Consider the following 26,450-nt stretch of genomic DNA (forward strand, 5'->3'; position numbering starts at 1 on the left):
ACGTGCCCGCGCTGATGGACACTGAGCAGAGTGGTTAGCTGCATTCAACCCCCGTGGCAATGTCTTGCAGTCCTCCAAGTCTGTTGACCGCAGGTATGTGCCCGGATAAGAGGTGGACAGATGTCGCATCTCTCTCGCCGTCACTTGTGGCCGCGAATCATATTTTACGTAGTTTTCTGCAAGCGTCAGCGGAGCGTCAGTCGAGCTAAGTCGGGACAAGTCGCATAAGAGGAGCAATAAAATGTGCATTTCCGGTACCGGGAATCGAACCCAGGCCTCCTGGGCGAGAGCCAGGTATCCCAGCCACTAGACGACACCGGATAACGACACAAGCACTCCTCCAACAAACACGGCGAGCGCCCACCCGCTACTTGACGACAACTGCAAAAATTAACGTTTCCACTTCGTAGAACGGCATGCTCGGGACGCATCTCGTGGAGACGAACGCCAGCAATCATGAGACCAAACTGCGCCGGTGAATCCTGTTGTTACACCACGCACCACTGTGCTACGACAGTTTAAGAAACCGACGCTGCGCTTTTTCCTTCGCGGGAAATCAGTGCTCCTGTTTTCGAGACAGAAAACGTTGGCAGCGGTGGGATTCGAACCCACGCCTCCGAAGAGACTGGTGCCTGAAACCAGCGCCTTAGACCGCTCGGCCACGCTACCTACGCGACGCGGCGGTCACAGGAGCTGCGTTGTACCCCACGAGAACACACCGCAATGGCACAAAAACGAGAAGTAAAAATTGGCAGCGGTGGGATTCGAACCCACGCCTCCGAAGAGACTGGTGCCTTAAACCAGCGCCTTAGACCGCTCGGCCACGCTACCTACACCAGTGTTCCTGGCATTTGTAGAATGCAGTGCACGACACAGCTTCCTGATCTGCTGCGACTGGTTGCTCGAACATCGCACCTCGAACGACTGCCCTTTTCGAATAGAGATTAACTACACAGGCAGCTGCCAGCGCCCTGGTGCGGCGGCATCGCGTGTTTATAAGGAATCGGTAGTGCCACCTGCAGCCTGAGGAACATGAGCACAAAATCAGGAGGGCACCGTGATTTCAATCACTGGGTCACTATCGTCATTGCAGCGACAGCAAGGCAGAACTTTAAAAAGTGCCGTGACCCGGATTCGAGCCTGGGTTGTTGCGGCCACAACGCAATGTCCTGACCACTAGACGATCACGGCCACGGAGCCACCGCGGAATTCAACTCTCGCGACTGCAAGTGGCTGTGCACAGCAAAGCTCGGCCGACTGTGTCTCGCAACAGCTGTGTCAGACGCGGTCTCCATTATATGTATACTGGCAAACGAACGTGCCCGCGCTGATGGACACTGAGCAGAGTGGTTAGCTGCATTCAACCCCCGTGGCAATGTCTTGCAGTCCTCCAAGTCTGTTGACCGCAGGTATGTGCCCGGATAAGAGGTGGACAGATGTCGCATCTCTCTCGCCGTCACTTGTGGCCGCGAATCATATTTTACGTAGTTTTCTGCAAGCGTCAGCGGAGCGTCAGTCGAGCTAAGTCGGGACAAGTCGCATAAGAGGAGCAATAAAATGTGCATTTCCGGTACCGGGAATCGAACCCAGGCCTCCTGGGCGAGAGCCAGGTATCCCAGCCACTAGACGACACCGGATAACGACACAAGCACTCCTCCAACAAACACGGCGAGCGCCCACCCGCTACTTGACGACAACTGCAAAAATTAACGTTTCCACTTCGTAGAACGGCATGCTCGGGACGCATCTCGTGGAGACGAACGCCAGCAATCATGAGACCAAACTGCGCCGGTGAATCCTGTTGTTACACCACGCACCACTGTGCTACGACAGTTTAAGAAACCGACGCTGCGCTTTTTCCTTCGCGGGAAATCAGTGCTCCTGTTTTCGAGACAGAAAACGTTGGCAGCGGTGGGATTCGAACCCACGCCTCCGAAGAGACTGGTGCCTGAAACCAGCGCCTTAGACCGCTCGGCCACGCTACCTACGCGACGCGGCGGTCACAGGAGCTGCGTTGTACCCCACGAGAACACACCGCAATGGCACAAAAACGAGAAGTAAAAATTGGCAGCGGTGGGATTCGAACCCACGCCTCCGAAGAGACTGGTGCCTTAAACCAGCGCCTTAGACCGCTCGGCCACGCTACCTACACCAGTGTTCCTGGCATTTGTAGAATGCAGTGCACGACACAGCTTCCTGATCTGCTGCGACTGGTTGCTCGAACATCGCACCTCGAACGACTGCCCTTTTCGAATAGAGATTAACTACACAGGCAGCTGCCAGCGCCCTGGTGCGGCGGCATCGCGTGTTTATAAGGAATCGGTAGTGCCACCTGCAGCCTGAGGAACATGAGCACAAAATCAGGAGGGCACCGTGATTTCAATCACTGGGTCACTATCGTCATTGCAGCGACAGCAAGGCAGAACTTTAAAAAGTGCCGTGACCCGGATTCGAGCCTGGGTTGTTGCGGCCACAACGCAATGTCCTGACCACTAGACGATCACGGCCACGGAGCCACCGCGGAATTCAACTCTCGCGACTGCAAGTGGCTGTGCACAGCAAAGCTCGGCCGACTGTGTCTCGCAACAGCTGTGTCAGACGCGGTCTCCATTATATGTATACTGGCAAACGAACGTGCCCGCGCTGATGGACACTGAGCAGAGTGGTTAGCTGCATTCAACCCCCGTGGCAATGTCTTGCAGTCCTCCAAGTCTGTTGACCGCAGGTATGTGCCCGGATAAGAGGTGGACAGATGTCGCATCTCTCTCGCCGTCACTTGTGGCCGCGAATCATATTTTACGTAGTTTTCTGCAAGCGTCAGCGGAGCGTCAGTCGAGCTAAGTCGGGACAAGTCGCATAAGAGGAGCAATAAAATGTGCATTTCCGGTACCGGGAATCGAACCCAGGCCTCCTGGGCGAGAGCCAGGTATCCCAGCCACTAGACGACACCGGATAACGACACAAGCACTCCTCCAACAAACACGGCGAGCGCCCACCCGCTACTTGACGACAACTGCAAAAATTAACGTTTCCACTTCGTAGAACGGCATGCTCGGGACGCATCTCGTGGAGACGAACGCCAGCAATCATGAGACCAAACTGCGCCGGTGAATCCTGTTGTTACACCACGCACCACTGTGCTACGACAGTTTAAGAAACCGACGCTGCGCTTTTTCCTTCGCGGGAAATCAGTGCTCCTGTTTTCGAGACAGAAAACGTTGGCAGCGGTGGGATTCGAACCCACGCCTCCGAAGAGACTGGTGCCTGAAACCAGCGCCTTAGACCGCTCGGCCACGCTACCTACGCGACGCGGCGGTCACAGGAGCTGCGTTGTACCCCACGAGAACACACCGCAATGGCACAAAAACGAGAAGTAAAAATTGGCAGCGGTGGGATTCGAACCCACGCCTCCGAAGAGACTGGTGCCTTAAACCAGCGCCTTAGACCGCTCGGCCACGCTACCTACACCAGTGTTCCTGGCATTTGTAGAATGCAGTGCACGACACAGCTTCCTGATCTGCTGCGACTGGTTGCTCGAACATCGCACCTCGAACGACTGCCCTTTTCGAATAGAGATTAACTACACAGGCAGCTGCCAGCGCCCTGGTGCGGCGGCATCGCGTGTTTATAAGGAATCGGTAGTGCCACCTGCAGCCTGAGGAACATGAGCACAAAATCAGGAGGGCACCGTGATTTCAATCACTGGGTCACTATCGTCATTGCAGCGACAGCAAGGCAGAACTTTAAAAAGTGCCGTGACCCGGATTCGAGCCTGGGTTGTTGCGGCCACAACGCAATGTCCTGACCACTAGACGATCACGGCCACGGAGCCACCGCGGAATTCAACTCTCGCGACTGCAAGTGGCTGTGCACAGCAAAGCTCGGCCGACTGTGTCTCGCAACAGCTGTGTCAGACGCGGTCTCCATTATATGTATACTGGCAAACGAACGTGCCCGCGCTGATGGACACTGAGCAGAGTGGTTAGCTGCATTCAACCCCCGTGGCAATGTCTTGCAGTCCTCCAAGTCTGTTGACCGCAGGTATGTGCCCGGATAAGAGGTGGACAGATGTCGCATCTCTCTCGCCGTCACTTGTGGCCGCGAATCATATTTTACGTAGTTTTCTGCAAGCGTCAGCGGAGCGTCAGTCGAGCTAAGTCGGGACAAGTCGCATAAGAGGAGCAATAAAATGTGCATTTCCGGTACCGTGGAATCGAACCCAGGCCTCCTGGGCGAGAGCCAGGTATCCCAGCCACTAGACGACACCGGATAACGACACAAGCACTCCTCCAACAAACACGGCGAGCGCCCACCCGCTACTTGACGACAACTGCAAAAATTAACGTTTCCACTTCGTAGAACGGCATGCTCGGGACGCATCTCGTGGAGACGAACGCCAGCAATCATGAGACCAAACTGCGCCGGTGAATCCTGTTGTTACACCACGCACCACTGTGCTACGACAGTTTAAGAAACCGACGCTGCGCTTTTTCCTTCGCGGGAAATCAGTGCTCCTGTTTTCGAGACAGAAAACGTTGGCAGCGGTGGGATTCGAACCCACGCCTCCGAAGAGACTGGTGCCTGAAACCAGCGCCTTAGACCGCTCGGCCACGCTACCTACGCGACGCGGCGGTCACAGGAGCTGCGTTGTACCCCACGAGAACACACCGCAATGGCACAAAAACGAGAAGTAAAAATTGGCAGCGGTGGGATTCGAACCCACGCCTCCGAAGAGACTGGTGCCTTAAACCAGCGCCTTAGACCGCTCGGCCACGCTACCTACACCAGTGTTCCTGGCATTTGTAGAATGCAGTGCACGACACAGCTTCCTGATCTGCTGCGACTGGTTGCTCGAACATCGCACCTCGAACGACTGCCCTTTTCGAATAGAGATTAACTACACAGGCAGCTGCCAGCGCCCTGGTGCGGCGGCATCGCGTGTTTATAAGGAATCGGTAGTGCCACCTGCAGCCTGAGGAACATGAGCACAAAATCAGGAGGGCACCGTGATTTCAATCACTGGGTCACTATCGTCATTGCAGCGACAGCAAGGCAGAACTTTAAAAAGTGCCGTGACCCGGATTCGAGCCTGGGTTGTTGCGGCCACAACGCAATGTCCTGACCACTAGACGATCACGGCCACGGAGCCACCGCGGAATTCAACTCTCGCGACTGCAAGTGGCTGTGCACAGCAAAGCTCGGCCGACTGTGTCTCGCAACAGCTGTGTCAGACGCGGTCTCCATTATATGTATACTGGCAAACGAACGTGCCCGCGCTGATGGACACTGAGCAGAGTGGTTAGCTGCATTCAACCCCCGTGGCAATGTCTTGCAGTCCTCCAAGTCTGTTGACCGCAGGTATGTGCCCGGATAAGAGGTGGACAGATGTCGCATCTCTCTCGCCGTCACTTGTGGCCGCGAATCATATTTTACGTAGTTTTCTGCAAGCGTCAGCGGAGCGTCAGTCGAGCTAAGTCGGGACAAGTCGCATAAGAGGAGCAATAAAATGTGCATTTCCGGTACCGGGAATCGAACCCAGGCCTCCTGGGCGAGAGCCAGGTATCCCAGCCACTAGACGACACCGGATAACGACACAAGCACTCCTCCAACAAACACGGCGAGCGCCCACCCGCTACTTGACGACAACTGCAAAAATTAACGTTTCCACTTCGTAGAACGGCATGCTCGGGACGCATCTCGTGGAGACGAACGCCAGCAATCATGAGACCAAACTGCGCCGGTGAATCCTGTTGTTACACCACGCACCACTGTGCTACGACAGTTTAAGAAACCGACGCTGCGCTTTTTCCTTCGCGGGAAATCAGTGCTCCTGTTTTCGAGACAGAAAACGTTGGCAGCGGTGGGATTCGAACCCACGCCTCCGAAGAGACTGGTGCCTGAAACCAGCGCCTTAGACCGCTCGGCCACGCTACCTACGCGACGCGGCGGTCACAGGAGCTGCGTTGTACCCCACGAGAACACACCGCAATGGCACAAAAACGAGAAGTAAAAATTGGCAGCGGTGGGATTCGAACCCACGCCTCCGAAGAGACTGGTGCCTTAAACCAGCGCCTTAGACCGCTCGGCCACGCTACCTACACCAGTGTTCCTGGCATTTGTAGAATGCAGTGCACGACACAGCTTCCTGATCTGCTGCGACTGGTTGCTCGAACATCGCACCTCGAACGACTGCCCTTTTCGAATAGAGATTAACTACACAGGCAGCTGCCAGCGCCCTGGTGCGGCGGCATCGCGTGTTTATAAGGAATCGGTAGTGCCACCTGCAGCCTGAGGAACATGAGCACAAAATCAGGAGGGCACCGTGATTTCAATCACTGGGTCACTATCGTCATTGCAGCGACAGCAAGGCAGAACTTTAAAAAGTGCCGTGACCCGGATTCGAGCCTGGGTTGTTGCGGCCACAACGCAATGTCCTGACCACTAGACGATCACGGCCACGGAGCCACCGCGGAATTCAACTCTCGCGACTGCAAGTGGCTGTGCACAGCAAAGCTCGGCCGACTGTGTCTCGCAACAGCTGTGTCAGACGCGGTCTCCATTATATGTATACTGGCAAACGAACGTGCCCGCGCTGATGGACACTGAGCAGAGTGGTTAGCTGCATTCAACCCCCGTGGCAATGTCTTGCAGTCCTCCAAGTCTGTTGACCGCAGGTATGTGCCCGGATAAGAGGTGGACAGATGTCGCATCTCTCTCGCCGTCACTTGTGGCCGCGAATCATATTTTACGTAGTTTTCTGCAAGCGTCAGCGGAGCGTCAGTCGAGCTAAGTCGGGACAAGTCGCATAAGAGGAGCAATAAAATGTGCATTTCCGGTACCGGGAATCGAACCCAGGCCTCCTGGGCGAGAGCCAGGTATCCCAGCCACTAGACGACACCGGATAACGACACAAGCACTCCTCCAACAAACACGGCGAGCGCCCACCCGCTACTTGACGACAACTGCAAAAATTAACGTTTCCACTTCGTAGAACGGCATGCTCGGGACGCATCTCGTGGAGACGAACGCCAGCAATCATGAGACCAAACTGCGCCGGTGAATCCTGTTGTTACACCACGCACCACTGTGCTACGACAGTTTAAGAAACCGACGCTGCGCTTTTTCCTTCGCGGGAAATCAGTGCTCCTGTTTTCGAGACAGAAAACGTTGGCAGCGGTGGGATTCGAACCCACGCCTCCGAAGAGACTGGTGCCTGAAACCAGCGCCTTAGACCGCTCGGCCACGCTACCTACGCGACGCGGCGGTCACAGGAGCTGCGTTGTACCCCACGAGAACACACCGCAATGGCACAAAAACGAGAAGTAAAAATTGGCAGCGGTGGGATTCGAACCCACGCCTCCGAAGAGACTGGTGCCTTAAACCAGCGCCTTAGACCGCTCGGCCACGCTACCTACACCAGTGTTCCTGGCATTTGTAGAATGCAGTGCACGACACAGCTTCCTGATCTGCTGCGACTGGTTGCTCGAACATCGCACCTCGAACGACTGCCCTTTTCGAATAGAGATTAACTACACAGGCAGCTGCCAGCGCCCTGGTGCGGCGGCATCGCGTGTTTATAAGGAATCGGTAGTGCCACCTGCAGCCTGAGGAACATGAGCACAAAATCAGGAGGGCACCGTGATTTCAATCACTGGGTCACTATCGTCATTGCAGCGACAGCAAGGCAGAACTTTAAAAAGTGCCGTGACCCGGATTCGAGCCTGGGTTGTTGCGGCCACAACGCAATGTCCTGACCACTAGACGATCACGGCCACGGAGCCACCGCGGAATTCAACTCTCGCGACTGCAAGTGGCTGTGCACAGCAAAGCTCGGCCGACTGTGTCTCGCAACAGCTGTGTCAGACGCGGTCTCCATTATATGTATACTGGCAAACGAACGTGCCCGCGCTGATGGACACTGAGCAGAGTGGTTAGCTGCATTCAACCCCCGTGGCAATGTCTTGCAGTCCTCCAAGTCTGTTGACCGCAGGTATGTGCCCGGATAAGAGGTGGACAGATGTCGCATCTCTCTCGCCGTCACTTGTGGCCGCGAATCATATTTTACGTAGTTTTCTGCAAGCGTCAGCGGAGCGTCAGTCGAGCTAAGTCGGGACAAGTCGCATAAGAGGAGCAATAAAATGTGCATTTCCGGTACCGGGAATCGAACCCAGGCCTCCTGGGCGAGAGCCAGGTATCCCAGCCACTAGACGACACCGGATAACGACACAAGCACTCCTCCAACAAACACGGCGAGCGCCCACCCGCTACTTGACGACAACTGCAAAAATTAACGTTTCCACTTCGTAGAACGGCATGCTCGGGACGCATCTCGTGGAGACGAACGCCAGCAATCATGAGACCAAACTGCGCCGGTGAATCCTGTTGTTACACCACGCACCACTGTGCTACGACAGTTTAAGAAACCGACGCTGCGCTTTTTCCTTCGCGGGAAATCAGTGCTCTGTTTTCGAGACAGAAAACGTTGGCAGCGGTGGGATTCGAACCCACGCCTCCGAAGAGACTGGTGCCTGAAACCAGCGCCTTAGACCGCTCGGCCACGCTACCTACGCGACGCGGCGGTCACAGGAGCTGCGTTGTACCCCACGAGAACACACCGCAATGGCACAAAAACGAGAAGTAAAAATTGGCAGCGGTGGGATTCGAACCCACGCCTCCGAAGAGACTGGTGCCTTAAACCAGCGCCTTAGACCGCTCGGCCACGCTACCTACACCAGTGTTCCTGGCATTTGTAGAATGCAGTGCACGACACAGCTTCCTGATCTGCTGCGACTGGTTGCTCGAACATCGCACCTCGAACGACTGCCCTTTTCGAATAGAGATTAACTACACAGGCAGCTGCCAGCGCCCTGGTGCGGCGGCATCGCGTGTTTATAAGGAATCGGTAGTGCCACCTGCAGCCTGAGGAACATGAGCACAAAATCAGGAGGGCACCGTGATTTCAATCACTGGGTCACTATCGTCATTGCAGCGACAGCAAGGCAGAACTTTAAAAAGTGCCGTGACCCGGATTCGAGCCTGGGTTGTTGCGGCCACAACGCAATGTCCTGACCACTAGACGATCACGGCCACGGAGCCACCGCGGAATTCAACTCTCGCGACTGCAAGTGGCTGTGCACAGCAAAGCTCGGCCGACTGTGTCTCGCAACAGCTGTGTCAGACGCGGTCTCCATTATATGTATACTGGCAAACGAACGTGCCCGCGCTGATGGACACTGAGCAGAGTGGTTAGCTGCATTCAACCCCCGTGGCAATGTCTTGCAGTCCTCCAAGTCTGTTGACCGCAGGTATGTGCCCGGATAAGAGGTGGACAGATGTCGCATCTCTCTCGCCGTCACTTGTGGCCGCGAATCATATTTTACGTAGTTTTCTGCAAGCGTCAGCGGAGCGTCAGTCGAGCTAAGTCGGGACAAGTCGCATAAGAGGAGCAATAAAATGTGCATTTCCGGTACCGGGAATCGAACCCAGGCCTCCTGGGCGAGAGCCAGGTATCCCAGCCACTAGACGACACCGGATAACGACACAAGCACTCCTCCAACAAACACGGCGAGCGCCCACCCGCTACTTGACGACAACTGCAAAAATTAACGTTTCCACTTCGTAGAACGGCATGCTCGGGACGCATCTCGTGGAGACGAACGCCAGCAATCATGAGACCAAACTGCGCCGGTGAATCCTGTTGTTACACCACGCACCACTGTGCTACGACAGTTTAAGAAACCGACGCTGCGCTTTTTCCTTCGCGGGAAATCAGTGCTCCTGTTTTCGAGACAGAAAACGTTGGCAGCGGTGGGATTCGAACCCACGCCTCCGAAGAGACTGGTGCCTGAAACCAGCGCCTTAGACCGCTCGGCCACGCTACCTACGCGACGCGGCGGTCACAGGAGCTGCGTTGTACCCCACGAGAACACACCGCAATGGCACAAAAACGAGAAGTAAAAATTGGCAGCGGTGGGATTCGAACCCACGCCTCCGAAGAGACTGGTGCCTTAAACCAGCGCCTTAGACCGCTCGGCCACGCTACCTACACCAGTGTTCCTGGCATTTGTAGAATGCAGTGCACGACACAGCTTCCTGATCTGCTGCGACTGGTTGCTCGAACATCGCACCTCGAACGACTGCCCTTTTCGAATAGAGATTAACTACACAGGCAGCTGCCAGCGCCCTGGTGCGGCGGCATCGCGTGTTTATAAGGAATCGGTAGTGCCACCTGCAGCCTGAGGAACATGAGCACAAAATCAGGAGGGCACCGTGATTTCAATCACTGGGTCACTATCGTCATTGCAGCGACAGCAAGGCAGAACTTTAAAAAGTGCCGTGACCCGGATTCGAGCCTGGGTTGTTGCGGCCACAACGCAATGTCCTGACCACTAGACGATCACGGCCACGGAGCCACCGCGGAATTCAACTCTCGCGACTGCAAGTGGCTGTGCACAGCAAAGCTCGGCCGACTGTGTCTCGCAACAGCTGTGTCAGACGCGGTCTCCATTATATGTATACTGGCAAACGAACGTGCCCGCGCTGATGGACACTGAGCAGAGTGGTTAGCTGCATTCAACCCCCGTGGCAATGTCTTGCAGTCCTCCAAGTCTGTTGACCGCAGGTATGTGCCCGGATAAGAGGTGGACAGATGTCGCATCTCTCTCGCCGTCACTTGTGGCCGCGAATCATATTTTACGTAGTTTTCTGCAAGCGTCAGCGGAGCGTCAGTCGAGCTAAGTCGGGACAAGTCGCATAAGAGGAGCAATAAAATGTGCATTTCCGTGTACCGGGAATCGAACCCAGGCCTCCTGGGCGAGAGCCAGGTATCCCAGCCACTAGACGACACCGGATAACGACACAAGCACTCCTCCAACAAACACGGCGAGCGCCCACCCGCTACTTGACGACAACTGCAAAAATTAACGTTTCCACTTCGTAGAACGGCATGCTCGGGACGCATCTCGTGGAGACGAACGCCAGCAATCATGAGACCAAACTGCGCCGGTGAATCCTGTTGTTACACCACGCACCACTGTGCTACGACAGTTTAAGAAACCGACGCTGCGCTTTTTCCTTCGCGGGAAATCAGTGCTCCTGTTTTCGAGACAGAAAACGTTGGCAGCGGTGGGATTCGAACCCACGCCTCCGAAGAGACTGGTGCCTGAAACCAGCGCCTTAGACCGCTCGGCCACGCTACCTACGCGACGCGGCGGTCACAGGAGCTGCGTTGTACCCCACGAGAACACACCGCAATGGCACAAAAACGAGAAGTAAAAATTGGCAGCGGTGGGATTCGAACCCACGCCTCCGAAGAGACTGGTGCCTTAAACCAGCGCCTTAGACCGCTCGGCCACGCTACCTACACCAGTGTTCCTGGCATTTGTAGAATGCAGTGCACGACACAGCTTCCTGATCTGCTGCGACTGGTTGCTCGAACATCGCACCTCGAACGACTGCCCTTTTCGAATAGAGATTAACTACACAGGCAGCTGCCAGCGCCCTGGTGCGGCGGCATCGCGTGTTTATAAGGAATCGGTAGTGCCACCTGCAGCCTGAGGAACATGAGCACAAAATCAGGAGGGCAACGTGATTTCAATCACTGGGTCACTATCGTCATTGCAGCGACAGCAAGGCAGAACTTTAAAAAGTGCCGTGACCCGGATTCGAGCCTGGGTTGTTGCGGCCACAACGCAATGTCCTGACCACTAGACGATCACGGCCACGGAGCCACCGCGGAATTCAACTCTCGCGACTGCAAGTGGCTGTGCACAGCAAAGCTCGGCCGACTGTGTCTCGCAACAGCTGTGTCAGACGCGGTCTCCATTATATGTATACTGGCAAACGAACGTGCCCGCGCTGATGGACACTGAGCAGAGTGGTTAGCTGCATTCAACCCCCGTGGCAATGTCTTGCAGTCCTCCAAGTCTGTTGACCGCAGGTATGTGCCCGGATAAGAGGTGGACAGATGTCGCATCTCTCTCGCCGTCACTTGTGGCCGCGAATCATATTTTACGTAGTTTTCTGCAAGCGTCAGCGGAGCGTCAGTCGAGCTAAGTCGGGACAAGTCGCATAAGAGGAGCAATAAAATGTGCATTTCCGGTACCGGGAATCGAACCCAGGCCTCCTGGGCGAGAGCCAGGTATCCCAGCCACTAGACGACAGCGGATAACGACACAAGCACTCCTCCAACAAACACGGCGAGCGCCCACCCGCTACTTGACGACAACTGCAAAAATTAACGTTTCCACTTCGTAGAACGGCATGCTCGGGACGCGTCTCGTGGAGACGAACGCCAGCAATCATGAGACGAAACTGCGCCGGTGAATCCTGTTGTTACACCACGCACCACTGTGCTACGACAGTTTAAGAAACCGACGCTGCGCTTTTTCCTTCGCGGGAAATCAGTGCTCCTGTTTTCGAGACAGAAAACGTTGGCAGCGGTGGGATTCGAACCCACGCCTCCGAAGAGACTGGTGCCTGAAACCAGCGCCTTAGACCGCTCGGCCACGCTACCTACGCGACGCGGCGGTCACAGGAGCTGCGTTCTACCCCACGAGAACACACCGCAATGGCACAAAAACGAGAAGTAAAAATTGGCAGCGGTGGGATTCGAACCCACGCCTCCGAAGAGACTGGTGCCTTAAACCAGCGCCTTAGACCGCTCGGCCACGCTACCTACACCAGTGTTCCTGGCATTTGTAGAATGCAGTGCACGACACAGCTTCCTGATCTGCTGCGACTGGTTGCTCGAACATCGCACCTCGAACGACTGCCCTTTTCGAATAGAGATTAACTACACAGGCAGCTGCCAGCGCCCTGGTGCGGCGGCATCGCGTGTTTATAAGGAATCGGTAGTGCCACCTGCAGCCTGAGGAACATGAGCACAAAATCAGGAGGGCAACGTGATTTCAATCACTGGGTCACTATCGTCATTGCAGCGACAGCAAGGCAGAACTTTAAAAAGTGCCGTGACCCGGATTCGAGCCTGGGTTGTTGCGGCCACAACGCAATGTCCTGACCACTAGACGATCACGGCCACGGAGCCACCGCGGAATTCAACTCTCGCGACTGCAAGTGGCTGTGCACAGCAAAGCTCGGCCGACTGTGTCTCGCAACAGCTGTGTCAGACGCGGTCTCCATTATATGTATACTGGCAAACGAACGTGCCCGCGCTGATGGACACTGAGCAGAGTGGTTAGCTGCATTCAACCCCCGTGGCAATGTCTTGCAGTCCTCCAAGTCTGTTGACCGCAGGTATGTGCCCGGATAAGAGGTGGACAGATGTCGCATCTCTCTCGCCGTCACTTGTGGCCGCGAATCATATTTTACGTAGTTTTCTGCAAGCGTCAGCGGAGCGTCAGTCGAGCTAAGTCGGGACAAGTCGCATAAGAGGAGCAATAAAATGTGCATTTCCGGTACCGGGAATCGAACCCAGGCCTCCTGGGCGAGAGCCAGGTATCCCAGCCACTAGACGACAGCGGATAACGACACAAGCACTCCTCCAACAAACACGGCGAGCGCCCACCCGCTACTTGACGACAACTGCAAAAATTAACGTTTCCACTTCGTAGAACGGCATGCTCGGGACGCGTCTCGTGGAGACGAACGCCAGCAATCATGAGACGAAACTGCGCCGGTGAATCCTGTTGTTACACCACGCACCACTGTGCTACGACAGTTTAAGAAACCGACGCTGCGCTTTTTCCTTCGCGGGAAATCAGTGCTCCTGTTTTCGAGACAGAAAACGTTGGCAGCGGTGGGATTCGAACCCACGCCTCCGAAGAGACTGGTGCCTGAAACCAGCGCCTTAGACCGCTCGGCCACGCTACCTACGCGACGCGGCGGTCACAGGAGCTGCGTTCTACCCCACGAGAACACACCGCAATGGCACAAAAACGAGAAGTAAAAATTGGCAGCGGTGGGATTCGAACCCACGCCTCCGAAGAGACTGGTGCCTTAAACCAGCGCCTTAGACCGCTCGGCCACGCTACCTACACCAGTGTTCCTGGCATTTGTAGAATGCAGTGCACGACACAGCTTCCTGATCTGCTGCGACTGGTTGCTCGAACATCGCACCTCGAACGACTGCCCTTTTCGAATAGAGATTAACTACACAGGCAGCTGCCAGCGCCCTGGTGCGGCGGCATCGCGTGTTTATAAGGAATCGGTAGTGCCACCTGCAGCCTGAGGAACATGAGCACAAAATCAGGAGGGCAACGTGATTTCAATCACTGGGTCACTATCGTCATTGCAGCGACAGCAAGGCAGAACTTTAAAAAGTGCCGTGACCCGGATTCGAGCCTGGGTTGTTGCGGCCACAACGCAATGTCCTGACCACTAGACGATCACGGCCACGGAGCCACCGCGGAATTCAACTCTCGCGACTGCAAGTGGCTGTGCACAGCAAAGCTCGGCCGACTGTGTCTCGCAACAGCTGTGTCAGACGCGGTCTCCATTATATGTATACTGGCAAACGAACGTGCCCGCGCTGATGGACACTGAGCAGAGTGGTTAGCTGCATTCAACCCCCGTGGCAATGTCTTGCAGTCCTCCAAGTCTGTTGACCGCAGGTATGTGCCCGGATAAGAGGTGGACAGATGTCGCATCTCTCTCGCCGTCACTTGTGGCCGCGAATCATATTTTACGTAGTTTTCTGCAAGCGTCAGCGGAGCGTCAGTCGAGCTAAGTCGGGACAAGTCGCATAAGAGGAGCAATAAAATGTGCATTTCCGGTACCGGGAATCGAACCCAGGCCTCCTGGGCGAGAGCCAGGTATCCCAGCCACTAGACGACAGCGGATAACGACACAAGCACTCCTCCAACAAACACGGCGAGCGCCCACCCGCTACTTGACGACAACTGCAAAAATTAACGTTTCCACTTCGTAGAACGGCATGCTCGGGACGCGTCTCGTGGAGACGAACGCCAGCAATCATGAGACGAAACTGCGCCGGTGAATCCTGTTGTTACACCACGCACCACTGTGCTACGACAGTTTAAGAAACCGACGCTGCGCTTTTTCCTTCGCGGGAAATCAGTGCTCCTGTTTTCGAGACAGAAAACGTTGGCAGCGGTGGGATTCGAACCCACGCCTCCGAAGAGACTGGTGCCTGAAACCAGCGCCTTAGACCGCTCGGCCACGCTACCTACGCGACGCGGCGGTCACAGGAGCTGCGTTCTACCCCACGAGAACACACCGCAATGGCACAAAAACGAGAAGTAAAAATTGGCAGCGGTGGGATTCGAACCCACGCCTCCGAAGAGACTGGTGCCTTAAACCAGCGCCTTAGACCGCTCGGCCACGCTACCTACACCAGTGTTCCTGGCATTTGTAGAATGCAGTGCACGACACAGCTTCCTGATCTGCTGCGACTGGTTGCTCGAACATCGCACCTCGAACGACTGCCCTTTTCGAATAGAGATTAACTACACAGGCAGCTGCCAGCGCCCTGGTGCGGCGGCATCGCGTGTTTATAAGGAATCGGTAGTGCCACCTGCAGCCTGAGGAACATGAGCACAAAATCAGGAGGGCAACGTGATTTCAATCACTGGGTCACTATCGTCATTGCAGCGACAGCAAGGCAGAACTTTAAAAAGTGCCGTGACCCGGATTCGAGCCTGGGTTGTTGCGGCCACAACGCAATGTCCTGACCACTAGACGATCACGGCCACGGAGCCACCGCGGAATTCAACTCTCGCGACTGCAAGTGGCTGTGCACAGCAAAGCTCGGCCGACTGTGTCTCGCAACAGCTGTGTCAGACGCGGTCTCCATTATATGTATACTGGCAAACGAACGTGCCCGCGCTGATGGACACTGAGCAGAGTGGTTAGCTGCATTCAACCCCCGTGGCAATGTCTTGCAGTCCTCCAAGTCTGTTGACCGCAGGTATGTGCCCGGATAAGAGGTGGACAGATGTCGCATCTCTCTCGCCGTCACTTGTGGCCGCGAATCATATTTTACGTAGTTTTCTGCAAGCGTCAGCGGAGCGTCAGTCGAGCTAAGTCGGGACAAGTCGCATAAGAGGAGCAATAAAATGTGCATTTCCGGTACCGGGAATCGAACCCAGGCCTCCTGGGCGAGAGCCAGGTATCCCAGCCACTAGACGACAGCGGATAACGACACAAGCACTCCTCCAACAAACACGGCGAGCGCCCACCCGCTACTTGACGACAACTGCAAAAATTAACGTTTCCACTTCGTAGAACGGCATGCTCGGGACGCATCTCGTGGAGACGAACGCCAGCAATCATGAGACGAAACTGCGCCGGTGAATCCTGTTGTTACACCACGCACCACTGTGCTACGACAGTTTAAGAAACCGACGCTGCGCTTTTTCCTTCGCGGGAAATCAGTGCTCCTGTTTTCGAGACAGAAAACGTTGGCAGCGGTGGGTGCCTGAAACCAGCGCCTTAGACCGCTCGGCCACGCTACCTACGCGACGCGGCGGTCACAGGAGCTGCGTTCTACCCCACGAGAACACACCGCAATGGCACAAAAACGAGAAGTAAAAATTGGCAGCGGTGGGATTCGAACCCACGCCTCCGAAGAGACTGGTGCCTTAAACCAGCGCTTAGACCGCTCGGCCACGCTACCTACACCAGTGTTCCTGGCATTTGTAGAATGCAGTGCACGACACAGCTTCCTGATCTGCTGCGACTGGTTGCTCGAACATCGCACCTCGAACGACTGCCCTTTTCGAATAGAGATTAACTACACAGGCAGCTGCCAGCGCCCTGGTGCGGCGGCATCGCGTGTTTATAAGGAATCGGTAGTGCCACCTGCAGCCTGAGGAACATGAGCACAAAAATCAGGAGGGCAACGTGATTTTCAATCACTGGGTCCACTATCGTCATTGCAGCGACAGCAAGGCAGAACTTTAAAAAGTTGCCGTGACCCGGATTCGAGCCTGGGTTGTTGCGGCCACAACGCAATGTCCTGACCACTAGACGATCACGGCCACGGAGCCACCGCGGAATTCAACTCTCGCGACTGCAAGTGGCTGTGCACAGCAAAGCTCGGCCGACTGTGTCTCGCAACAGCTGTGTCAGACGCGGTCTCCATTATATGTATACTGGCAAACGAACGTGCCCGCGCTGATGGACACTGAGCAGAGTGGTTAGCTGCATTCAACCCCCGTGGCAATGTCTCTGCAGTCCTCCAAGTCTGTTGACCGCAGGTATGTGCCCGGATAAGAGGTGGACAGATGTCGCATCTCTCTCGCCGTCACTTGTGGCCGCGATCATATTTTACGTAGTTTTCTGCAAGCGTCAGCGGAGCGTCAGTCGAGCTAAGTCGGGGACAAGTCGCATAAGAGGAGCAATAAAATGTGCATTTCCGGTACCGGGAATCGAACCCAGGCCTCCTGGGGCGAGAGCCAGGTATCCCAGCCACTAGACGACAGCGGATAACGACACAAGCACTCCTCCAACAAACACGGCGAGCGCCCACCCGCTACTTGACGACAACTGCAAAAATTAACGTTTCCACTTCGTAGAACGGCATGCTCGGGACGCGTCTCGTGGAGACGAACGCCAGCAATCATGAGACGAACTGCGCCGGTGAATCCTGTTGTTACACCACGCACCACTGTGCTACGACAGTTTAAGAAACCGACGCTGCGCTTTTTCCTTCGCGGGAAATCAGTGCTCCTGTTTTCGAGACAGAAAACGTTGGCAGCGGTGGGATTCGAACCCACGCCTCCGAAGAGACTGGTGCCTGAAACCAGCGCCTTAGACCGCTCGGCCACGCTACCTACGCGACGCGGCGGTCACAGGAGCTGCGTTCTACCCCACGAGAACACACCGCAATGGCACAAAAACGAGAAGTAAAAATTGGCAGCGGTGGGATTCGAACCCACGCCTCCGAAGAGACTGGTGCCTTAAACCAGCGCCTTAGACCGCTCGGCCACGCTAACCTACACCAGTGTTCCTGGCATTTGTTAGAATGCAGTGCACGACACAGCTTCCTGATCTGCTGCGACTGGTTGCTCGAACATCGCACCTCGAACGACTGCCCTTTTCGAATAGAGATTAACTACACAGGCAGCTGCCAGCGCCCTGGTGCGGCGGCATCGCGTGTTTATAAGGAATCGGTAGTGCCACCTGCAGCCTGAGGAACATGAGCACAAAATCAGGAGGGCAACGTGATTTCAATCACTGGGTCACTATCGTCATTGCAGCGACAGCAAGGCAGAACTTTAAAAAGTGCCGTGACCCGGATTCGAGCCTGGGTTGTTGCGGCCACAACGCAATGTCCTGACCACTAGACGATCACGGCCACGGAGCCACCGCGGAATTCAACTCTCGCGACTGCAAGTGGCTGGTGCACAGCAAAGCTCGGCCGACTGTGTCTCGCAACAGCTGTGTCAGACGCGGTCTCCATTATATGTATACTGGCAAACGAACGTGCCCGCGCTGATGGACACTGAGCAGAGTGGTTAGCTGCATTCAACCCCCGTGGCAATGTCTTGCAGTCCTCCAAGTCTGTTGACCGCAGGTATGTGCCCGGATAAGAGGTGGACAGATGTCGCATCTCTCTCGCCGTCACTTGTGGCCGCGAATCATATTTTACGTAGTTTTCTGCAAGCGTCAGCGGAGCGTCAGTCGAGCTAAGTCGGGACAAGTCGCATAAGAGGAGCAATAAAATGTGCATTTCCGGTACCGGGAATCGAACCCAGGCCTCCCTGGGCGAGAGCCAGGTATCCCAGCCACTAGACGACAGCGGATAACGACACAAGCACTCCTCCAACAAACACGGCGAGCGCCCACCCGCTACTTGACGACAACTGCAAAAATTAACGTTTCCACTTCGTAGAACGGCATGCTCGGGACGCGTCTCGTGGAGACGAACGCCAGCAATCATGAGACGAAACTGCGCCGGTGAATCCTGTTGTTACACCACGCACCACTGTGCTACGACAGTTTAAGAAACCGACGCTGCGCTTTTTTCCTTCGTGGGAAATCAGTGCTCCTGTTTTCGAGACAGAAAACGTTGGCAGCGGTGGGATTCGAACCCACGCCTCCGAAGAGACTGGTGCCTGAAACCAGCGCCTTAGACCGCTCGGCCACGCTACCTACGCGACGCGGCGGTCACAGGAGCTGCGTTCTACCCCACGAGAACACACCGCAATGGCACAAAAACGAGAAGTAAAAATTGGCAGCGGTGGGATTCGAACCCCACGCCTCCGAAGAGACTGGTGCCTTAAACCAGCGCCTTAGACCGCTCGGCCACGCTACCTACACCAGTGTTCCTGGCATTTGTAGAATGCAGTGCACGACACAGCTTCCTGATCTGCTGCGACTGGTTGCTCGAACATCGCACCTCGAACGACTGCCCTTTTCGAATAGAGATTAACTACACAGGCAGCTGCCAGCGCCCTGGTGCGGCGGCATCGCGTGTTTATAAGGAATCGGTAGTGCCACCTGCAGCCTGAGGAACATGAGCACAAAATCAGGAGGGCAACGTGATTTCAATCACTGGGTCACTATCGTCATTGCAGCGACAGCAAGGCAGAACTTTAAAAAGTGCCGTGACCCGGATTCGAGCCTGGGTTGTTGCGGCCACAACGCAATGTCCTGACCACTAGACGATCACGGCCACGGAGCCACCGCGGAATTCAACTCTCGCGACTGCAAGTGGCTGTGCACAGCAAAGCTCGGCCGACTGTGTCTCGCAACAGCTGTGTCAGACGCGGTCTCCATTATATGTATACTGGCAAACGAACGTGCCCGCGCTGATGGACACTGAGCAGAGTGGTTAGCTGCATTCAACCCCCGTGGCAATGTCTTGCAGTCCTCCAAGTCTGTTGACCGCAGGTATGTGCCCGGATAAGAGGTGGACAGATGTCGCATCTCTCTCGCCGTCACTTGTGGCCGCCGGAATCATATTTTACGTAGTTTTCTGCAAGCGTCAGCGGAGCGTCAGTCGAGCTAAGTCGGGACAAGTCGCATAAGAGGAGCAATAAAATGTGCATTTCCGGTACCGGGAATCGAACCCAGGCCTCCTGGGCGAGAGCCAGGTATCCCAGCCACTAGACGACAGCGGATAACGACACAAGCACTCCTCCAACAAACACGGCGAGCGCCCACCCGCTACTTGACGACAACTGCAAAAATTAACGTTTCCACTTCGTAGAACGGCATGCTCGGGACGCGTCTCGTGGAGACGAACGCCAGCAATCATGAGACGAAACTGCGCCGGTGAATCCTGTTGTTACACCACGCACCACTGTGCTACGACAGTTTAAGAAACCGACGCTGCGCTTTTTCCTTCGCGGGAAATCAGTGCTCCTGTTTTCGAGACAGAAAACGTTGGCAGCGGTGGGATTCGAACCCACGCCTCCGAAGAGACTGGTGCCTGAAACCAGCGCCTTAGACCGCTCGGCCACGCTACCTACGCGACGCGGCGGTCACAGGAGCTGCGGTTCTACCCCACGAGAACACACCGCAATGGCACAAAAACGAGAAGTAAAAATTGGCAGCGGTGGGATTCGAACCCACGCCTCCGAAGAGACTGGTGCCTTAAACCAGCGCCTTAGACCGCTCGGCCACGCTACCTACACCAGTGTTCCTGGCATTTGTAGAATGCAGTGCACGACACAGCTTCCTGATCTGCTGCGACTGGTTGCTCGAACATCGCACCTCGAACGACTGCCCTTTTCGAATAGAGATTAACTACACAGGCAGCTGCCAGCGCCCTGGTGCGGCGGCATCGCGTGTTTATAAGGAATCGGTAGTGCCACCTGCAGCCTGAGGAACATGAGCACAAAATCAGGAGGGCAACGTGATTTCAATCACTGGGTCACTATCGTCATTGCAGCGACAGCAAGGCAGAACTTTAAAAAGTGCCGTGACCCGGATTCGAGCCTGGGTTGTTGCGGCCACAACGCAATGTCCTGACCACTAGACGATCACGGCCACGGAGCCACCGCGGGAATTCAACTCTCGCGACTGCAAGTGGCTGTGCACAGCAAAGCTCGGCCGACTGTGTCTCGCAACAGCTGTGTCAGACGCGGTCTCCATTATATGTATACTGGCAAACGAACGTGCCCGCGCTGATGGACACTGAGCAGAGTGGTTAGCTGCATTCAACCCCCCGTGGCAATGTCTTGCAGTCCTCCAAGTCTGTTGACCGCAGGTATGTGCCCGGATAAGAGGTGGACAGATGTCGCATCTCTCTCGCCGTCACTTGTGGCCGCGAATCATATTTTACGTAGTTTTTCTGCAAGCTGCAAGCGTCAGCGGAGCGTCAGTCGAGCTAAGTCGGGACAAGTCGCATAAGAGGAGCAATAAAATGTGCATTTCCGGTACCGGGAATCGAACCCAGGCCTCCTGGGCGAGAGCCAGGTATCCCAGCCACTAGACGACACCGGATAACGACACAAGCACTCCTCCAACAAACACGGCGAGCGCCCACCCGCTACTTGACGACAACTGCAAAAATTAACGTTTCCCACTTCGTAGAACGGCATGCTCGGGACGCATCTCGTGGAGACGAACGCCAGCAATCATGAGACCAAACTGCGCCGGTGAATCCTGTTGTTACACCACGCACCACTGTGCTACGACAGTTTAAGAAACCGACGCTGCGCTTTTTCCTTCGCGGGAAATCAGTGCTCCTGTTTTCGAGACAGAAAACGTTGGCAGCGGGTGGGATTCGAACCCACGCCTCCGAAGAGACTGGTGCCTGAAACCAGCGCCTTAGACCGCTCGGCCACGCTACCTACGCGACGCGGCGGTCACAGGAGCTGCGTTGTACCCCACGAGAACACACCGCAATGGCACAAAAACGAGAAGTAAAAATTGGCAGCGGTGGGATTCGAACCCACGCCTCCGAAGAGACTGGTGCCTTAAACCAGCGCCTTAGACCGCTCGGCCACGCTACCTACACCAGTGTTCCTGGCATTTGTAGAATGCAGTGCACGACACAGCTTCCTGATCTGCTGCGACTGGTTGCTCGAACATCGCACCTCGAACGACTGCCCTTTTCGAATAGAGATTAACTACACAGGCAGCTGCCAGCGCCCTGGTGCGGCGGCATCGCGTGTTTATAAGGAATCGGTAGTGCCACCTGCAGCCTGAGGAACATGAGCACAAAATCAGGAGGGCACCGTGATTTCAATCACTGGGTCACTATCGTCATTGCAGCGACAGCAAGGCAGAACTTTAAAAAGTGCCGTGACCCGGATTCGAGCCTGGGTTGTTGCGGCCACAACGCAATGTCCTGACCACTAGACGATCACGGCCACGGAGCCACCGCGGAATTCAACTCTCGCGACTGCAAGTGGCTGTGCACAGCAAAGCTCGGCCGACTGTGTCTCGCAACAGCTGTGTCAGACGCGGTCTCCATTATATGTATACTGGCAAACGAACGTGCCCGCGCTGATGGACACTGAGCAGAGTGGTTAGCTGCATTCAACCCCCGTGGCAATGTCTTGCAGTCCTCCAAGTCTGTTGACCGCAGGTATGTGCCCGATAAGAGGTGGACAGATGTCGCATCTCTCTCGCCGTCACTTGTGGCCGCGAATCATATTTTACGTAGTTTTCTGCAAGCGTCAGCGGAGCGTCAGTCGAGCTAAGTCGGGACAAGTCGCATAAGAGGAGCAATAAAATGTGCATTTCCGGTACCGGGAATCGAACCCAGGCCTCCTGGCGAGAGCCAGGTATCCCAGCCACTAGACGACACCGGATAACGACACAAGCACTCCTCCAACAAACACGGCGAGCGCCCACCCGCTACTTGACGACAACTGCAAAAATTAACGTTTCCACTTCGTAGAACGGCATGCTCGGGACGCATCTCGTGGACGAACGCCAGCAATCATGAGACCAAACTGCGCCGGTGAATCCTGTTGTTACACCACGCACCACTGTGCTACGACAGTTTAAGAAACCGACGCTGCGCTTTTTCCTTCGCGGGAAATCAGTGCTCCTGTTTTCGAGACAGAAAACGTTGGCAGCGGTGGGATTCGAACCCACGCCTCCGAAGAGACTGGTGCCTGAAACCAGCGCCTTAGACCGCTCGGCCACGCTACCTACGCGACGCGGCGGTCACAGGAGCTGCGTTGTACCCCACGAGAACACACCGCAATGGCACAAAAACGAGAAGTAAAAATTGGCAGCGGTGGGATTCGAACCCACGCCTCCGAAGAGACTGGTGCCTTAAACCAGCGCCTTAGACCGCTCGGCCACGCTACCTTACACCAGTGTTCCTGGCATTTGTAGAATGCAGTGCACGACACAGCTTCCTGATCTGCTGCGACTGGTTGCTCGAACATCGCACCTCGAACGACTGCCCTTTTCGAATAGAGATTAACTACACAGGCAGCTGCCAGCGCCCTGGTGCGGCGGCATCGCGTGTTTATAAGGAATCGGTAGTGCCACCTGCAGCCTGAGGAACATGAGCACAAAATCAGGAGGGCACCGTGATTTCAATCACTGGGTCACTATCGTCATTGCAGCGACAGCAAGCAGAACTTTAAAAAGTGCCGTGACCCGGATTCGAGCCTGGGTTGTTGCGGCCACAACGCAATGTCCTGACCACTAGACGATCACGGCCACGGAGCCACCGCGGGAATTCAACTCTCGCGACTGCAAGTGGCTGTGCACAGCAAAGCTCGGCCGACTGTGTCTCGCAACAGCTGTGTCAGACGCGGTCTCCATTATATGTATACTGGCAAACGAACGTGCCCGCGCTGATGGACACTGAGCAGAGTGGTTAGCTGCATTCAACCCCCGTGGCAATGTCTTGCAGTCCTCCAAGTCTGTTGACCGCAGGTATGTGCCCGGATAAGAGGTGGACAGATGTCGCATCTCTCTCGCCGTCACTTGTGGCCGCGAATCATATTTTACGTAGTTTTCTGCAAGCGTCAGCGGAGCGTCAGTCGAGCTAAGTCGGGACAAGTCGCATAAGAGGAGCAATAAAATGTGCATTTCCGGTACCGGGAATCGAACCCAGGCCTCCTGGGCGAGAGCCAGGTATCCCAGCCACTAGACGGACACCGGATAACGACACAAGCACTCCTCCAACAAACACGGCGAGCGCCCACCCGCTACTTGACGACAACTGCAAAAATTAACGTTTCCACTTCGTAGAACGGCATGCTCGGGACGCATCTCGTGGAGACGAACGCCAGCAATCATGAGACCAAACTGCGCCGGTGAATCCTGTTGTTACACCACGCACCACTGTGCTACGACAGTTTAAGAAACCGACGCTGCGCTTTTTCCTTCGCGGGAAATCAGTGCTCCTGTTTTCGAGACAGAGAAACGTTGGCAGCGGTGGGATTCGAACCCACGCCTCCGAAGAGACTGGTGCCTGAAACCAGCGCCTTAGACCGCTCGGCCACGCTACCTACGCGACGCGGCGGTCACAGGAGCTGCGTTGTACCCCACGAGAACACACCGCAATGGCACAAAAACGAGAAGTAAAAATTGGCAGCGGTGGGATTCGAACCCACGCCTCCGAAGAGACTGGTGCCTTAAACCAGCGCCTTAGACCGCTCGGCCACGCTACCTACACCAGTGTTCCTGGCATTTGTTAGAATGCAGTGCACGACACAGCTTCCTGATCTGCTGCGACTGGTTGCTCGAACATCGCACCTCGAACGACTGCCCTTTTCGAATAGAGATTAACTACACAGGCAGCTGCCAGCGCCCTGGTGCGGCGGCATCGCGTGTTTATAAGGAATCGGTAGTGCCACCTGCAGCCTGAGGAACATGAGCACAAAATCAGGAGGGCACCGTGATTTCAATCACTGGGTTCACTATCGTCATTGCAGCGACAGCAAGGCAGAACTTTAAAAAAGTGCCGTGACCCGGATTCGAGCCTGGGTTGTTGCGGCCACAACGCAATGTCCTGACCACTAGACGATCACGGCCACGGAGCCACCGCGGAATTCAACTCTCGCGACTGCAAGTGGCTGTGCACAGCAAAGCTCGGCCGACTGTGTCTCGCAACAGCTGTGTCAGACGCGGTCTCCATTATATGTATACTGGCAAACGAACGTGCCCGCGCTGATGGACACTGAGCAGAGTGGTTAGCTGCATTCAACCCCCGTGGCAATGTCTTGCAGTCCTCCAAGTCTGTTGACCGCAGGTATGTGCCCGGATAAGAGGTGGACAGATGTCGCATCTCTCTCGCCGTCACTTGTGGCCGCGAATCATATTTTACGTAGTTTTCTGCAAGCGTCAGCGGAGCGTCAGTCGAGCTAAGTCGGGACAAGTCGCATAAGAGGAGCAATAAAATGTGCATTTCCGGTACCGGGAATCGAACCCAGGCCTCCTGGGCGAGAGCCAGGTATCCCAGCCACTAGACGACACCGGATAACGACACAAGCACTCTCCAACAAACACGGCGAGCGCCCACCCGCTACTTGACGACAACTGCAAAAATTAACGTTTCCACTTCGTAGAACGGCATGCTCGGGACGCATCTCGTGGAGACGAACGCCAGCAATCATGAGACCAAACTGCGCCGGTGAATCCTGTTGTTACACCACGCACACTGTGCTACGACAGTTTAAGAAACCGACGCTGCGCTTTTTCCTTCGCGGGAAATCAGTGCTCCTGTTTTCGAGACAGAAAACGTTGGCAGCGGTGGGATTCGAACCCACGCCTCCGAAGAGACTGGTGCCTGAAACCAGCGCCTTAGACCGCTCGGCCACGCTACCTACGCGACGCGGCGGTCACAGGAGCTGCGTTGTACCCCACGAGAACACACCGCAATGGCACAAAAACGAGAAGTAAAAATTGGCAGCGGTGGGATTCGAACCCACGCCTCCGAAGAGACTGGTGCCTTAAACCAGCGCCTTAGACCGCTCGGCCACGCTACCTACACCAGTGTTCCTGGCATTTGTAGAATGCAGTGCACGACACAGCTTCCTGATCTGCTGCGACTGGTTGCTCGAACATCGCACCTCGAACGACTGCCCTTTTCGAATAGAGATTAACTACACAGGCAGCTGCCAGCGCCCTGGTGCGGCGGCATCGCGTGTTTATAAGGAATCGGTAGTGCCACCTGCAGCCTGAGGAACATGAGCACAAAATCAGGAGGGCACCGTGATTTCAATCACTGGGTCACTATCGTCATTGCAGCGACAGCAAGGCAGAACTTTAAAAAGTGCCGTGACCCGGATTCGAGCCTGGGTTGTTGCGGCCACAACGCAATGTCCTGACCACTAGACGATCACGGCCACGGAGCCACCGCGGAATTCAACTCTCGCGACTGCAAGTGGCTGTGCACAGCAAAGCTCGGCCGACTGTGTCTCGCAACAGCTGTGTCAGACGCGGTCTCCATTATATGTATACTGGCAAACGAACGTGCCCGCGCTGATGGACACTGAGCAGAGTGGTTAGCTGCATTCAACCCCCGTGGCAATGTCTTGCAGTCCTCCAAGTCTGTTGACCGCAGGTATGTGCCCGGATAAGAGGTGGACAGATGTCGCATCTCT

The 26,450-nt window shown here is 55.5% G+C and overlaps 48 non-coding genes across 48 annotated transcripts; all 48 read right to left on the reverse strand.

The window, feature by feature from the left end:
- Window positions 1–249: 249 nt before the first annotated feature.
- Window positions 250–321, reverse strand: Trnae-cuc. The gene has a single exon. It is a non-coding gene; the product is annotated as a tRNA-Glu (tRNA).
- A 266-nt stretch (window positions 322–587) lies between these two features.
- Window positions 588–669, reverse strand: Trnal-cag. Its single transcript has one exon. It is a non-coding gene; the product is annotated as a tRNA-Leu (tRNA).
- An 80-nt stretch (window positions 670–749) lies between these two features.
- Trnal-aag lies at window positions 750–831 on the reverse strand. The gene has a single exon. It is a non-coding gene; the product is annotated as a tRNA-Leu (tRNA).
- Window positions 832–1,565: 734 nt separating this feature from the next.
- Window positions 1,566–1,637, reverse strand: Trnae-cuc. The gene has a single exon. It is a non-coding gene; the product is annotated as a tRNA-Glu (tRNA).
- Window positions 1,638–1,903: 266 nt separating this feature from the next.
- On the reverse strand, window positions 1,904–1,985 carry Trnal-cag. The gene has a single exon. It is a non-coding gene; the product is annotated as a tRNA-Leu (tRNA).
- An 80-nt stretch (window positions 1,986–2,065) lies between these two features.
- Trnal-aag lies at window positions 2,066–2,147 on the reverse strand. The gene has a single exon. It is a non-coding gene; the product is annotated as a tRNA-Leu (tRNA).
- Window positions 2,148–2,881: 734 nt separating this feature from the next.
- Window positions 2,882–2,953, reverse strand: Trnae-cuc. The gene has a single exon. It is a non-coding gene; the product is annotated as a tRNA-Glu (tRNA).
- Window positions 2,954–3,219: 266 nt separating this feature from the next.
- Window positions 3,220–3,301, reverse strand: Trnal-cag. Its single transcript has one exon. It is a non-coding gene; the product is annotated as a tRNA-Leu (tRNA).
- An 80-nt stretch (window positions 3,302–3,381) lies between these two features.
- Trnal-aag lies at window positions 3,382–3,463 on the reverse strand. Its single transcript has one exon. It is a non-coding gene; the product is annotated as a tRNA-Leu (tRNA).
- A 1,073-nt stretch (window positions 3,464–4,536) lies between these two features.
- Trnal-cag lies at window positions 4,537–4,618 on the reverse strand. Its single transcript has one exon. It is a non-coding gene; the product is annotated as a tRNA-Leu (tRNA).
- An 80-nt stretch (window positions 4,619–4,698) lies between these two features.
- Trnal-aag lies at window positions 4,699–4,780 on the reverse strand. The gene has a single exon. It is a non-coding gene; the product is annotated as a tRNA-Leu (tRNA).
- Window positions 4,781–5,514: 734 nt separating this feature from the next.
- On the reverse strand, window positions 5,515–5,586 carry Trnae-cuc. Its single transcript has one exon. It is a non-coding gene; the product is annotated as a tRNA-Glu (tRNA).
- A 266-nt stretch (window positions 5,587–5,852) lies between these two features.
- Trnal-cag lies at window positions 5,853–5,934 on the reverse strand. The gene has a single exon. It is a non-coding gene; the product is annotated as a tRNA-Leu (tRNA).
- Window positions 5,935–6,014: 80 nt separating this feature from the next.
- Window positions 6,015–6,096, reverse strand: Trnal-aag. The gene has a single exon. It is a non-coding gene; the product is annotated as a tRNA-Leu (tRNA).
- A 734-nt stretch (window positions 6,097–6,830) lies between these two features.
- Trnae-cuc lies at window positions 6,831–6,902 on the reverse strand. The gene has a single exon. It is a non-coding gene; the product is annotated as a tRNA-Glu (tRNA).
- Window positions 6,903–7,168: 266 nt separating this feature from the next.
- On the reverse strand, window positions 7,169–7,250 carry Trnal-cag. Its single transcript has one exon. It is a non-coding gene; the product is annotated as a tRNA-Leu (tRNA).
- Window positions 7,251–7,330: 80 nt separating this feature from the next.
- Window positions 7,331–7,412, reverse strand: Trnal-aag. The gene has a single exon. It is a non-coding gene; the product is annotated as a tRNA-Leu (tRNA).
- Window positions 7,413–8,146: 734 nt separating this feature from the next.
- Trnae-cuc lies at window positions 8,147–8,218 on the reverse strand. Its single transcript has one exon. It is a non-coding gene; the product is annotated as a tRNA-Glu (tRNA).
- A 265-nt stretch (window positions 8,219–8,483) lies between these two features.
- On the reverse strand, window positions 8,484–8,565 carry Trnal-cag. The gene has a single exon. It is a non-coding gene; the product is annotated as a tRNA-Leu (tRNA).
- An 80-nt stretch (window positions 8,566–8,645) lies between these two features.
- Window positions 8,646–8,727, reverse strand: Trnal-aag. The gene has a single exon. It is a non-coding gene; the product is annotated as a tRNA-Leu (tRNA).
- A 734-nt stretch (window positions 8,728–9,461) lies between these two features.
- Trnae-cuc lies at window positions 9,462–9,533 on the reverse strand. The gene has a single exon. It is a non-coding gene; the product is annotated as a tRNA-Glu (tRNA).
- A 266-nt stretch (window positions 9,534–9,799) lies between these two features.
- Trnal-cag lies at window positions 9,800–9,881 on the reverse strand. Its single transcript has one exon. It is a non-coding gene; the product is annotated as a tRNA-Leu (tRNA).
- An 80-nt stretch (window positions 9,882–9,961) lies between these two features.
- On the reverse strand, window positions 9,962–10,043 carry Trnal-aag. The gene has a single exon. It is a non-coding gene; the product is annotated as a tRNA-Leu (tRNA).
- Window positions 10,044–11,116: 1,073 nt separating this feature from the next.
- Window positions 11,117–11,198, reverse strand: Trnal-cag. Its single transcript has one exon. It is a non-coding gene; the product is annotated as a tRNA-Leu (tRNA).
- An 80-nt stretch (window positions 11,199–11,278) lies between these two features.
- Window positions 11,279–11,360, reverse strand: Trnal-aag. Its single transcript has one exon. It is a non-coding gene; the product is annotated as a tRNA-Leu (tRNA).
- A 1,072-nt stretch (window positions 11,361–12,432) lies between these two features.
- Window positions 12,433–12,514, reverse strand: Trnal-cag. Its single transcript has one exon. It is a non-coding gene; the product is annotated as a tRNA-Leu (tRNA).
- Window positions 12,515–12,594: 80 nt separating this feature from the next.
- Trnal-aag lies at window positions 12,595–12,676 on the reverse strand. Its single transcript has one exon. It is a non-coding gene; the product is annotated as a tRNA-Leu (tRNA).
- Window positions 12,677–13,748: 1,072 nt separating this feature from the next.
- Window positions 13,749–13,830, reverse strand: Trnal-cag. Its single transcript has one exon. It is a non-coding gene; the product is annotated as a tRNA-Leu (tRNA).
- An 80-nt stretch (window positions 13,831–13,910) lies between these two features.
- Window positions 13,911–13,992, reverse strand: Trnal-aag. The gene has a single exon. It is a non-coding gene; the product is annotated as a tRNA-Leu (tRNA).
- A 1,072-nt stretch (window positions 13,993–15,064) lies between these two features.
- Window positions 15,065–15,146, reverse strand: Trnal-cag. Its single transcript has one exon. It is a non-coding gene; the product is annotated as a tRNA-Leu (tRNA).
- An 80-nt stretch (window positions 15,147–15,226) lies between these two features.
- Window positions 15,227–15,308, reverse strand: Trnal-aag. The gene has a single exon. It is a non-coding gene; the product is annotated as a tRNA-Leu (tRNA).
- A 1,205-nt stretch (window positions 15,309–16,513) lies between these two features.
- On the reverse strand, window positions 16,514–16,594 carry Trnal-aag. The gene has a single exon. It is a non-coding gene; the product is annotated as a tRNA-Leu (tRNA).
- Window positions 16,595–17,671: 1,077 nt separating this feature from the next.
- Trnal-cag lies at window positions 17,672–17,753 on the reverse strand. The gene has a single exon. It is a non-coding gene; the product is annotated as a tRNA-Leu (tRNA).
- An 80-nt stretch (window positions 17,754–17,833) lies between these two features.
- Trnal-aag lies at window positions 17,834–17,916 on the reverse strand. The gene has a single exon. It is a non-coding gene; the product is annotated as a tRNA-Leu (tRNA).
- A 1,076-nt stretch (window positions 17,917–18,992) lies between these two features.
- Window positions 18,993–19,074, reverse strand: Trnal-cag. The gene has a single exon. It is a non-coding gene; the product is annotated as a tRNA-Leu (tRNA).
- An 80-nt stretch (window positions 19,075–19,154) lies between these two features.
- Trnal-aag lies at window positions 19,155–19,237 on the reverse strand. The gene has a single exon. It is a non-coding gene; the product is annotated as a tRNA-Leu (tRNA).
- Window positions 19,238–20,311: 1,074 nt separating this feature from the next.
- Window positions 20,312–20,393, reverse strand: Trnal-cag. Its single transcript has one exon. It is a non-coding gene; the product is annotated as a tRNA-Leu (tRNA).
- An 81-nt stretch (window positions 20,394–20,474) lies between these two features.
- Trnal-aag lies at window positions 20,475–20,556 on the reverse strand. The gene has a single exon. It is a non-coding gene; the product is annotated as a tRNA-Leu (tRNA).
- A 744-nt stretch (window positions 20,557–21,300) lies between these two features.
- On the reverse strand, window positions 21,301–21,372 carry Trnae-cuc. The gene has a single exon. It is a non-coding gene; the product is annotated as a tRNA-Glu (tRNA).
- Window positions 21,373–21,639: 267 nt separating this feature from the next.
- Trnal-cag lies at window positions 21,640–21,722 on the reverse strand. The gene has a single exon. It is a non-coding gene; the product is annotated as a tRNA-Leu (tRNA).
- Window positions 21,723–21,802: 80 nt separating this feature from the next.
- Trnal-aag lies at window positions 21,803–21,884 on the reverse strand. The gene has a single exon. It is a non-coding gene; the product is annotated as a tRNA-Leu (tRNA).
- Window positions 21,885–22,952: 1,068 nt separating this feature from the next.
- On the reverse strand, window positions 22,953–23,034 carry Trnal-cag. Its single transcript has one exon. It is a non-coding gene; the product is annotated as a tRNA-Leu (tRNA).
- Window positions 23,035–23,114: 80 nt separating this feature from the next.
- Trnal-aag lies at window positions 23,115–23,196 on the reverse strand. Its single transcript has one exon. It is a non-coding gene; the product is annotated as a tRNA-Leu (tRNA).
- A 1,075-nt stretch (window positions 23,197–24,271) lies between these two features.
- Trnal-cag lies at window positions 24,272–24,353 on the reverse strand. The gene has a single exon. It is a non-coding gene; the product is annotated as a tRNA-Leu (tRNA).
- Window positions 24,354–24,433: 80 nt separating this feature from the next.
- Trnal-aag lies at window positions 24,434–24,515 on the reverse strand. Its single transcript has one exon. It is a non-coding gene; the product is annotated as a tRNA-Leu (tRNA).
- A 737-nt stretch (window positions 24,516–25,252) lies between these two features.
- Window positions 25,253–25,324, reverse strand: Trnae-cuc. The gene has a single exon. It is a non-coding gene; the product is annotated as a tRNA-Glu (tRNA).
- Window positions 25,325–25,588: 264 nt separating this feature from the next.
- On the reverse strand, window positions 25,589–25,670 carry Trnal-cag. Its single transcript has one exon. It is a non-coding gene; the product is annotated as a tRNA-Leu (tRNA).
- An 80-nt stretch (window positions 25,671–25,750) lies between these two features.
- Window positions 25,751–25,832, reverse strand: Trnal-aag. The gene has a single exon. It is a non-coding gene; the product is annotated as a tRNA-Leu (tRNA).
- Window positions 25,833–26,450: the final 618 nt, after the last annotated feature.

The sequence above is a fragment of the Schistocerca piceifrons genome, unplaced genomic scaffold (assembly GCF_021461385.2).
Source record: "Schistocerca piceifrons isolate TAMUIC-IGC-003096 unplaced genomic scaffold, iqSchPice1.1 HiC_scaffold_96, whole genome shotgun sequence".
Taxonomy (NCBI): domain Eukaryota; kingdom Metazoa; phylum Arthropoda; class Insecta; order Orthoptera; family Acrididae; genus Schistocerca; species Schistocerca piceifrons.